Source organism: Mobula hypostoma, chromosome 22, assembly GCF_963921235.1.
Source record: "Mobula hypostoma chromosome 22, sMobHyp1.1, whole genome shotgun sequence".
In the NCBI taxonomy this organism is placed as follows: Eukaryota; Metazoa; Chordata; class Chondrichthyes; order Myliobatiformes; family Myliobatidae; genus Mobula; species Mobula hypostoma.
This window is the reverse complement of record NC_086118.1, coordinates 12,319,419-12,332,429: the sequence shown is the minus strand read 5'-3', so window position 1 is coordinate 12,332,429 and position 13,011 is coordinate 12,319,419.

The following is a 13,011-nucleotide window of genomic DNA, read 5'->3' as shown; positions in this document are numbered from 1 at the left end:
CAGAGAAAGTATATGTGTGTAGCAGTCTCTCCCTTCTTCCCTCTCCCTCTCACTCGGTGCTCCTGAGTGAAGGTCCCTGCATTTGAGTGACCTCTCTCTCCTCAGTGCTGCCGGAGAAGGTATCTGTGTGTAGCAGCCTTTCCCCTCTCCCGTCTCCCTCTCACTTGGTGCTCCCAAGGGAAGGTCCCTGCATTTGAGTGACTTCTCTCTCCTCAATGCTGTTGGCAGATGGAGCTAGATCAAGGTTTAATCAACACCAATTACAGATTTGGACTCTAATTCAGGCTTTATGATGTGAATTATTTCTAGTTCTAGTTCTGGTCACTTTTTTTTTGCTAATACTTTTGGGTGATTTTTGAAATGGGTCAGCCTGTAGATAATGAACACTGAGCTGAACAGAACTGAAATATGTCTTTTGATTTTGTGTTTTATATTCTGTGTTTTTACTCTTTTTTTGTTAGCATTTGCACATTTTTTGCACGTGGGGGGAGGTGGATTTGATGTTTTATGCTTTTGTTTGAACGGGTTTCTCTTCGTTTCGTGACTGTGGGGAAGACGAATTTCAGAGTTCTGTACTGCATATATACTTTGATAAAAAATGAACTTTGAATTTTTGAGTCTTTGAAAAATCTGAATTTATCCTATCTTTTACCAGTGTAATGACTGTAGGGAGTATGGAAAGGATTTAACAGCACAGGTTGTCTTGGATGGGATCTGACTGAGGCAAATGGTGTCACTGGGAGAGAGCAATAACCATGGGTGGAAAATTGAGTGACACCTAAAAATAAACACAGTGCAGTATTTCTGCATGGTTAATAGGAGGATGAGGTATAATGTGGGGATGTTGCAACATGAACAAAGTCAGCAGAGAGGCACTGAAGCTAGTAGATATGGAAGTGTGTTTTATTCAACAAAAATGAGCAACAGGCATCACATTGAGTTTCTCTTGGAGGAAGAGGCTTCCTGGCCCAATATTACATGACACTTTTATATGCTAAAGATCAAAGGTAACAGCAGGACAGTTCTATAATTACAATGCCTCCTTTGAGTTACATATAGTTTTTGCACACCTCTTTTCTTCACATCCACACTCCAGACACCCAAAATGGACATGGAAAAGCCAGTGGATGTAGTGCACCTGGACTTTCAGAAAGCCTTTGATAAGGTCCCACATAGGAGGTTAGTGTGCAAAATTAGAGCAAATGGTATTGGGGGTAGGGTACTGACATGGATAGGAAATTGGTTGGCAGACAGGAAACAAAGAGTAGGGATTAATGGGTCCTTTTCAGAGTGGCAGGCGGTGACTAGTGGGGTACCGTAAGGCTCGGTGCTGGGACCGCAGCTATTTACAATATACATTAACGATTTAGATGAAGGGATTAAAAGTAACATTAGCAAATTTGCAGATGACACAAAGCTGAGTGGCAGCGTGGAATGTGAGGAGGATGTTATGAGAATGCAGGGTGACTTGGACAGGTTAGGTGAGTGGGCAGATGCATGGCAGATGCAGTTCAATGTAGATAAAAGTGAGGTTATCCACTTTGGTAGGAAGAACAGGAAGGCAGATTACTATCTGAATGGTGTCAAGTTAGGAAAAGAGGAAGTACAATGAGATCTAGGTGCCTTTGTTCATCAGTCACTGAAAGTAAGCATGCAGATACAGCAGGCAATGAAGAAATCTAATGACATACTGGCCTTCATAACAAGGGGAATTGAGTATAGGAGCAAAGAGGTCCTTCTGCAGTTGTACAGGGCCCTGGTGAGACCACACCTGGAATATTGTGTACAGTTTTGGTCTCCAAATTTGAGGAAGGACATTCTAGCTACTGAGGGAGTGCAGCGTAGGTTCACGAGGTTAATTCCCAGGATGGAGGGACTGTCATATGTTGAAAGATTGGAGTGACTGGAGTTGTATACACTAGAATTTAGAAGGATGAGAGTGGATCTGATTGAAACATATAAGATTATTAAGGGATTGGACACACTAGAGGCAGAAAACATGTTCCCGATGTTGGGGGAGTCCAGAACCAGAGGCCACAGTTTAGGAACAAGGGGTAGACAATTTAGAACGGAGTTCAGGAAAATCTTTTTCACACAGAGGGTTGTGGTTCTGTGGAATGCTGTGCCTCAGCAGGCAGTGGAGGCCAATTCTCTGGATTCTTTCAAAAAAGCATTAGATAGAGCTCTTAAAGATAGCGGAGTGAAGGGATATGGGAAGAAGGCAGGAAAATGGTACTGACTGTGGATGATCAGCCATGATCACAGTGAATGGTGGTGCTGGCTCGAAGGGCTGAATGGCCTACTCCTGCACCTATTGCCTATTGTCTATTGTCTATTGTTAATCAGCATTGTCTGGTCTGCAATCACTCCATTTTAACTTCAGTCTACAATCCATGTTATTGTCTGAAGATTGATTGCTGGTGAAGTTAATATTTGTAATAAACCCTTACTCTATAATATGCCCTAACAGTCCCTTCTCTTGGCTCCCCAGGGCAAAATAGATGTATCCCAGAAAAAGTCAACCTTTAAGGAGGATCTATTCAAAGAGGGCAGCATAAATGTCCTGAACTTCAGAACCCCTTCCCCATTACCGTTTGTGCATCTACATCTATGCTATCATCCCTAATGGCTACCTACAAGACTCTAAGCAGAGAATGTTCCACAAATTTGACCAAGATTCTTTAAAATGCAGCTTTGTTATTTATATGTCCATTGCCTCCTTCCCAGCTGGCTGACTGTACTTTAATTACATTCTTTATCTTGACCCCTTCATTCTCTGATAACTAAAACGATCAGCAGTGGCTATCAGTAGTTACTCTCTGGTGAGAGCAGCAGCAAGGTGAATGCATCAGGCTCACAGGCTGCCTCATCGATGCACAGGAGGGGTTGGGGTAGTCTCTATCTGAATGACTGCTAGGGGCTCACCCTGGTGGCATCTCCATCCAGGCTGTCCATTCAGTTCAGGCCCAACCACTGAAAGGGCCCAGCTCATTTGTATTCACTCCCCATTCAGACTGGGGTGACTGCCTTCAGACGCAGTATGTATATGTTTTTCTTTCTCAGTCTGCCACACCATCGAAGTTGTGGAACGATGTTTCTGCTGTAACCCAGATCCCGTCCCATCTATTTACCCCAATATTTCCCTACTCTGAGCTATACAACTAATCATCTACCCTCAGCAAACAGCCTTCATTATAGAGTACAGTTACCATTATACTTTAACATGCTGTTCACAGCTTGCTATTGCACTCTCTCAGTGACTTCTGCATTTGTGTTTGTTGTGGGTCTACTTCCAACAGATGTGGCCAGATCTGATGCAGCCGGCTGGTGTTCATCATTTGGATCCTCTGCAAAGTCACTGTTGTGGGGCACCCTTGACCTCTCACTCCGTCTGTGGGGGCGACAAGAAGGTGAGTCATGCGGTTTAACCTGAGACCAGTATTTCCACTGGCCGCCTTGCTGGGACTGTACACCAACACAGGCATGATTTGTCCGGAGCACCAGTTAAAGTTTTTTCCACCTGGGAGAGAAATCTGTCTTTTAGGCAGATCCCTTAATATGACTTGTGATAGAACTATCTTCTCTCCCTCTGACTGTCTCTGATCAATAATATGTCACTGCTGCTCGATCCCTCAATGTGTTACCCTGGTTACATTGGTCCTTCACATCTCCATGTAATCTTATTAAATCGGCAGTTGTAGTTCTGCATAATCCAAGGCAGGCTCTTCAACTCTGTGAACCACTGACATTATCATTCCCCAGTTACTCTCACCTCCCGCCAATCACTACCTCACTTCCCCCTTAAAGAACCAATGACTATATTCATTGCTGACATTCCTGGTAGCTGCCCATGTACCACCCTGCACCCCCGAGGCCATACTGTCCCACATATTTCTCAGGTACTTTGCTTCTACCAAACTTGCATCTGGTGAATTTCAATCATTTCATTGAGCTTGCACCGGAGTTCTGCATTCCCGCACGTGACCTTAAAGGAGGGCAGTTCTGACAAAATGCTCTGTTTCTCCCTGGGAGTGAAGGACTTACAGATGGTCATAATCAAAGCCATGGGCAGACTCAGGTCATCAAGGATCTTGATCTGATGTTGCCTAACCTCAATTGGTGCCATCCTGAAAGATATAGACGGGTATAACCTCTCCTTCAAACATCTCCACGCTAATTCCCACACTACACAGAATATAAATGCTGGATAAAAATTAAACAGTACGTACTTAAAACCACAGAGTACATACTCTGTAATGTGGCATTTATGTGCATCTGAATTCATAATGCCTGTTGTCTTCCTTTGCATTTAAAAACTGTTGCACCAAGATTACAGACATATTCTTAAGACATACAAACACACTGCTAAATGAATATGCTGCTACAGTATACAGTTTTCCCAAATGAGTATACATGCATCCCACTGCCATCCTGAACAGTTAATGAGTACCCTTCACAACTGGAGGCCCTGTCTCACCAAATTACACAAAAATGTCTAGTCCCTAACATAACCACACACATCAGGGCCTGGGGGGAAGAAAGGGGGAGAGGGGCCTGTTGCGTTCACCAGCAATTTTTATGCGTGTCGCTCGCTTTAAACTTGTTTACCCCGAGAAAGACCACCATGACAATGAAGCCTTGCGTGGGCAGGTGTGTGCGCTTGCACGACGTGCCTGAATTGCAGAGCAACCCAGACACACCAACGCACAAGTATAAATGCTCACAATGCACGTAGGGCACTTGCGTAGGTTACCGCGTTGAGCTGACGCACAAGTATAAATCAGTCTTTACACAGGACAGAAAGTGCGTCCCAAAGGTAAAATTAAAGTGACGGTGACCTACAGAGACAAAACACAGCAGCTGAACCTCTGTGTACTGAAAAATGGAGGATCACCGTTGTTGGGACGTGGATGGCTCAGGAAAATCCAGTTGGATCGGACACAATCAAGGCATCAGATGAGTCAACAAAGGAGGGCAGCTCGGCGGGGAAGATGTCCGCAGCTCTCCTTACACCCATTGTTGAATATTGCAATGATGAGGAGGAGCTAGACAGCATCGACGATGAGGACGACCGCAGTATCCGTGGCGGCGACCCGGATGAAGATACAGAAGATGCAAGGGAGACAGGTATTGCCAATAAGCAGGATGACGAAGACTACCTGGAAGTAAAAGAGCAGATGTACCAGGAGAAATTGACATCTCTCAAAAGACAGATACAGCAGCTACAGGAAGGCACTTTGCAGGAGTACCAAAAAAGGTTGAAGAAACTAGGTCAACAATACAAGGAAAGAATATGAAATGCAGAGCTTTTTCTGCAACTGGAAGCAGCAGTGAAGGAATTTGAAGATAAAAAGATTGAGTTTGAAGAAAAAAAATGATTGAGAAGGAGAGGCTAACAATAGAACTCACAGGAGATTCTATGGAGGTAAAGCCAATAATGACTAGGAAACTAAGGAGGAGACCTAATGACCCTGTTCCAATTACAGACAAAAGACGAAAACCTGCACTTGCACAGTTGTTAACAGATGAACAGATAATGGAAGATCTGCAAACTCTCAATAAGTTTAAATCTCCAAAAAGACCAGCATCTCCGTCTTCTCCTCAGCAATTTCCCTGGGAAAGATCCGTGAAAATTGGTCATCCCTTAAAAGCTCTTGGACAAAATCAATTCCATTCAAACAGAACAGCTGTCACACAAGGTAAATCTTGAACTAATCATTTCCTCCGTTGAGCGTCATACACTTAATCCTTTGCTGGGAAGTTTCTTTTGCATGTACATATTTTGAATCCTCAGCCAATGCGTCTTGTTTTGCACAAAGTTGGGAAACAGCATTGAAACAGAGATGAATTCTGGCAACAAACTGTAAGGTTTCTATTGTTGTATTTTCACACTTGTGCTGAGTGTGCTTCTGAAGGAATCCTCCCTCTTGAGCCAGATACACAATCTTTTCTTGCACTGTGCACAACTGGGATTTTTCATACAGAGAATCCTCCAAACAACTCAGAAACCGTGCATAGAGTTCAATATCATTTTCTTGACCAAAGTTTGTTTTCTTTTTAACTTCAGACAGATAGCACTGCAGGTAATCCTTAATATCAGCAAAACTGTACTTTAACAGCAGCTTAAGAACAATGGAATGAACAACAGGATTTCGATCAACTGCTTCTTCAAACGGTGAAAGATTTACTGGTAAAGTACTGATCTTTCAGTGAGTCATTGGATTGCCCTGACATTTGAATAACTAGCAGAGACAGCAGATCACCAACCACTTCGTTTGGAAACCAAAGTTACGAAAAATGCATCACATCTCTTGCGAAATATGACTAATTTTGCTACAGCTTCACTTATTTCTTCTGTTACCGCTGGAACATAATCATCATCTGGAGAAGTAGGGCACAGTGGGCAGAGTCCCCCCCAGAGACTTGAGTTATAAATGGGTCTTAGACCAAAAGTTAAAAAAAAGGCTTGTTATAATTTAATATTATTATGTTACTTTGTTATAATTTGATATTATTAAGTTACTAAGTAAACAATTGGTAGGCGTTTGTATGTTAAGGGTAAACATATTTGTTTAGCGTAGTGCCCCAGTAGAAAAACAGTTGATACACTATTAAAATAAAAAGGGGAGGAGTGTACTGTGTAGCTACTGTATAATAAGAGACTACTTTATGTTGTAGGCACACGTCATTGCATATGCGAATAGGCACATATTGAGCATGCGCTATTAGGTGTGTATTGATCTGTACGTGTGTGTTCGGTTTGGTTTCAGTCAGTAAAGAACCCTGTTAATTTAGCTCCCGTCTCCAGCGTTTTTATTTATAGCACTGTTGTGTAGCCAGGCCACATACACAACACTAGGTAGCATCTACACCAGGATCACCAGACTAAAAAGAACAGTTACTTTCCCCAAGCAGTGAGGCTGAGCAACATCTCTACCCACTAATCCACTCCACTGCATCTTCACCACAATTTCACCATTTCCTGTTAGAGTCACTTTATGTACAGACACTCCAATACCTAGTGTCGATTTATGCACATGCAATCAATCTATGCGTATAAGGTATCTTATATATTTATATTTATTGTGCTTCTTTTATTATTGTGTTTTTGTGCTGCATTGAATCCAGAGTAATAATTTTTTATTCTCCTTTACTTTGGTGTACTGGAAATAACATTAAACAATCTTGAATTGAATCTTGAAGCTGGAATCAATCTAGATTTGGTCTCACTCTGTATAACTGAAAGCCCACCTTCCTACTTTTGCTTTCAACTAAATTAGCAAAGAACAATAACATTACAAACACAAGTGATTCTGCAGGTGCTGGAAATCCAGGGCAACATACACAAAGTGCTGGAGGTATTCAGTAGGTCAGGCAGTATCTATGGACATGAATAAACAGTTGACATTTCAGCCTGAGGCCCCTCATCAGGACTGGAAAAGAAGAAGGAAGAGGCCAGAATAAGAAGGTTGGGGGAGGGGAGGGGAGGCAGGACAAACTAGAAGGTGACAGGTGGAACCAGTGGGAGGGGGAGAAGGAATGAAGTAAGAATCAGGGTGGTGATAAGTGGAAAAGGCAAAAGGCTAGAGAAGAAGGAATCCGATAAGACAGAAGTGTAAACCATGGGAGAAAGGGAAGGAGGATGACACCATAGATTTCAAAGGTTTCAAAGGCTCATTTAATGTCAGAGAAATGTATACAATATACACCCTGAAATTCTTTTTCTTTGCAAACATCCACAAAAACAGATGCGTTCCCCAAAGAATGAATGACAGTTAAGTGTTAGAACCCCAAAGCCCCTCCAGCTCCCCCCTCCCACGCATAAGCAGCAGCAAAGCAACAATCCCCCCTCCCCTGCCAGCAAAAAAAGCATCGGCACCCCCCCCCCACTGAGCACTCAACCATGCAGCAAAGCATCAATAAAGACACAGACTTGCAGTACCCTAAAAAGACTACTCATTCACCCAGCAATTTGACATACCACAGGCTCTCTCTCTCTATAATAAGGCAAGAAGGTATGTCCCCATTTCACAGTGAGAGGGGAGACATAACAAAAATAACTTGCCGATTTATAGTGTAAAAGTCTATTGCGTTGCTCCTTCAGAGCTCTGTGCTCAAAGAACTTGGGTCTCTGGGCACACAGCCAGCAGCCAGCAGCCGGCTTGCTGCTTTCAATCTTCCACCTCCCACAATCCGCCGATTTCCTACAAAGGTATCGATCTCAAGTCCGCCTGCTTCCACAGCCATGAAATCCTGGAACCCAGAAGGCGTGTTAGTCTTCTAGGTCGCGTCCTTGGTATATTGAATAGCGGCCAGTTGTGCGACCCCAAGAGCATGTCCCATTCCTGCAAAGAACCGCAGTGAGCGAGTAACTCCAGGTCAGGGTCTTATAAAGAACCTTGAAAGGGAAAAATAGAGATATTAAAGATAGAAATAGAGCTGTTTCCAAAGATGCAAGCAAAGGAGTGGCCGTGAGGCGCCATCGTCTCCTAAGCTCCATCTACGGGTGGAGGGAGGTGTTAGCAGGTGAGGAGAAGAGGTAAGATGCCAGAGGAGGGGAGTGAAGGAGCGGTAAGGAGGAAATGAAAATAAATTACCAGTAATTGGAGAAATTGATATTCATGCCACCAGGTAATGGGCTACCTGGAGCTGTTGATCACCACTTGAGAGCGGCCTCATCATGGTAAAAGAGGAAGACATGGACTGACATGTCAGAATGGGAATGTGGTTAGGAAATGAAATGGTTCATCCATCTCTCTCCTGTTTTCTCCTATCACTTTGGATCTCCCCCTCCCCCTCCCACTTTCAAATCTCTTACTATCTCGTCTTTCAGTTAGTCCTGACGAAGGGTCTCAGCCCGAAACGTCAACTGTACCTCTTCCTAGAGATGCTGCCTGGCCTGCTGCGTTCACCAGCAACTTTTATGTTTGTTGCTGGAAATTCCAGTATCTGCAAATTTCCTTGTGTTTGCATTTTTAAAGCAAGCGTCTCTTTTCATAAAAGCAAAATGTGTCCTCCATAATTTCGGAGGTCTGTAAAGCTTTATGGAAAGCATTGCAGCCAGAGTTCCTTCCCTGCCTTTCAGTCAGCCAATGGGAAGCTGTTGCAGAGTAGGAGGAAATGCGATGCTACCAGGCGGACCAATCACAGTTGTTGTGGTCTGCGTTCCTGAGACGCATAGTTACATTTTGGGAGAGGTGTGCATCAGGCTATGGCATAGGGATCCGCGTAGGCTCTGCGTAGGGTTCGGGGCAATGCCGTACCTATGGCGTCGAGTTGACGCACAAGTATAAATCAGCCTTAAGTCTTTAGCAGTAGTTTAGTTCGTTTCAGAGGTATGTGAGAAAACAATCATTTGTAGTCGTGTACAGAGATCACTGTTAAAGCTGAGCCTGTGTCCAACTTCATTTTCAGTCTCACGTTTGTCACTTGTGGAGTGATCCTTATTACTCTTCGATCATCTGTCTCTTTCATGCGGTGAAGTTTCAGACAAGACCCAGGGCTGTGTGCTCAGTCCACTGCTGTTCACTCCGCTGACCCAAAACTGTGCTGCAACACACAGCTCGAACCAATCATCAAGTTCGCCGATAACACGACTGTGGTGGGTCTCATCAACAAGAACGATGAGTCAGCATACAGAGAGAAGGTGCAGCGGCTAACGGACTGGTGCAGAGCCAACACCCTGTCTCTGAATGTCAACAAAACAAAAGATTTGGTTGTTGACTTCAGGAGGACACGGAGCGACCACTCTCCACTGAACATCGACGACTCTTCCATAGAGATCGCTAACAGCACCAAATTTCTTGGTGTTCACCTGGCGGAGAATCTCACCTCGTTCCTCAACACCAGCTCCATAGCAAAGAAAGCCCAGCAGCATCTCTACTTTCTGTGAAGGCTGAGAAAAGTCCATCTCCCACCCCCCATCCTCACCACATTCTACAGAGGTTGTATTGAGAGCATCCTGAGCAGCTGCATCACTGCCTGGTTTGGAAATTGCACCATCTGGGATCACGAGACCCTGCAGCGGATAGTGAAGTCAGCTGAGAAGATCATCGGTGTCTCTCTTCCCGCCGTTACAGACATTTACACCACACGCTGCATCTGTAAAGCAAACAGTATTATGAAGGACCCCATGCACCCCTCATACAAATCCTTCTCCCTCCTGCCATCTGGCAAAAGGCACTGACGCATTCGGGCTCTCACAACCAGTCTATGTAACAGTTTCTTCCCCCAAGTCATCAGACTCCTCAATACCCAGAGCCTGGACTGACACCAACCTACTGCCCTCTATTGTGCATATTGTCTTGTTTATTTTTTATTGTAATGCCTGCACTATTTTGTGCACTTTATGCAGTCCTGGGTAGGTCTGTAGTCTAGTGTAGTTTTACGTAGTTTTTGTATTGTTCATGTAGCACCATGGTCCTGAAAAGCATTGTCTCATTTTTACTGTGTACTGTACCAGCAGTTATGGTCGAAATGACAATTAAAAGGTGACTTGACTTGACTTGAATTCACTTTCGTCTGAGACATTTTCATCAGAACTGCCTTCTTTCATTTTGTGTACTTTGTTGTATTTTCCTTTCTGGGGTTTCTTGTTTCTATGTACTTTGCCCATTTTTCTGCTGTCTACTAGCTTTGCATATTCTGCCAATGTGGCCCTGTTTGCCACAGTTTCTGCATTCTTTATCTTTAAACCAATTCATGTGACCTATTCCCACAATGGCAACATTTCTTTCCTTCATTTCTGTTCAGTGACGTTTTATTCATAGCATATTCCAGAGATTTTTCTTGTATCCCAGAAGCACCTCGTGCAGCTATTTCCGTAGATATTGCAACGTTCAGCGCCTTCTGTAATGTAAGGTCTTTTTTCATCCAGAAGCTTCTTCTGTGTGGTTTCACTCTGCATGCCAGACACTAACCTGTCCCTCAATGCATCCGACAGACCCGCTCCAAACTGACGATGTTCTGATAATTTGCGCAGTTCAGCACAATATTCATAAATGCTTTCATTTTTGCTCTGATTCCAATTGTGAAGTTTAAGTCTTTCAGCAATGACCGGTGGTTTGGGGTTTAAATGCTGTTGGAGTGTATCTACTATTTGCTTGAAGGTTTTGTCAGCTGGCTTTTCAGGGGTTAACAAGCACCATAGCAAGCCGTATGTTTTTGCTCCGATAATACTAAGTAAGATGGTGGCTTTCTTTTCATCATTAACATTGTTAGCATCACAATATAACTCCACTCTTTCAATGTAAGTTGCCCAACCTTCAATGCTACTATCAAATGCTGTAATGGTTCCAATCATCGCCATCCTTGTTATGTTAATTTAGCCCCGTTCTCCATTTTTTTGACTCGCATGACCTTTTTGCTAGCACCACGAGCGCACTTCGTCTAGATGTGTATGTGTGTGTGTGTGTGTGTGTGTGTGTGTGTGTGTCACTCCTATTTATCTCCCCTCTGGGGCAGGCAGACCCTCAGCCCCTGGGGTTCAGCACCGGCTGTGGTCTCGCCCGGACGCGCTGCGGCTCCGACTGTGTCTCTTGGTCTCCCGATGTTCCCGACCTAGAGCTGTGCTTCTGTTTCATTTCGGACTCACGGCCTCGCTCTGCCTTGGCTCGTACGTTGCGCTCTTCTTCTGAGTGTCATTATCAATTAAAACACAGCATTCTGATACGATGTAGGTTCATTAACCTCGTCGCCAATTTGTTGTGTATGTGGCCGGTTTACACAACAAAGCTATAAGTAAAAACGCTGGAGATGGGAGCTAAGTTAACAGGGTTCTTTACTGACTGAAACCGAACTGAACACACACATACAGATCAATACGCGCCTAATAGTGCATGCAACGACATGTCCCTACAACATAAAGAAGTCCCATATTATACAGTAGCTACACAGTACACGGGGTGTATGGGGTGTCTAGGGAGGGGTAGCACCTCTGGTGGGGGGCCTACTGTGCCCTTTTTCAGGGCAGCTCTCACCTGTGGCTCCAAGTAGCTATAACACATGCGGCGGCCACTCCCCAGTAAACCATCTCAGCAGACGGGCCAAACCAGGTGTGGGTAGCCGATGGGTCTTTGACCCTTGGTGAGGTAGGGGATTTGCCTATCCCAGCGTGTGAAGTCTGATCCTGGCAAATGGAGCAGAGGAGACTGATTAATGGTCCAACGGTCAAGAAGGCAGGCCAGCAGGCATTGGTGGAGCGGTGATCTCTTTAAACTCACCCAGCAGTAGGTAAAGGCTGTAACCTGCCGAGTACACGATTTCCCAATATGTCAGAGCGGCGTGCAGGGAAATTGGCCGCCAACTGGAATTTCCAGGTGCACCTAAAGCAAGCGATACAGTACACATAGTTGTACTGTATTCCTGTTGGGAGTGGGACAAACAGTCCATGAGTATGATCTGAAGTATTGTGCTTGGTGCTAGTTTCCTTATTAAAAGTAGGACATTAATACATTGATTGCATTCGGAGAAATTTTAGTACACTAACACGGGTTATGAATATATTGTCTCATAAGGAGAAGTTGGACAGAGGGTCTTGTATCTGCTGGAGTTTAGAAGACAGAGGGATCATAAATGAACTTAGAACATATAATGTCCTAAGGGGTCCTGAAAGGGTGGATGTAGAAATTATGTTACCTCTTCCGGGAATATTTGGAATTAGCAGACACTGTTTAAACATACCAGCTTCCCATTTAGAACAGAGATGAGGTACGTTTTCTTCTTTCAAATGATTGCAAGTTCTTGAAATTCTGTTTCTCAAAAAGAAGTGTGTAACGGGCTGGACTAATCAGTCCCAACAATTCAAATATACAGGAGATGTGGTAATAACAGTACAAGCATAACAAAATAACTTAAGGCTGATTTATTATCATAAAAAAGAAAGCACAAATAAACCTCAGAAAGTACTATATGGCAAGTCACAAAGATTTCTGTGTCACAATTCCTTCACCACTCAATTGTTGCTGTCAAGGGAACTCCGAATTCCAACTCACTCTTGAAATCTCCCCTTGA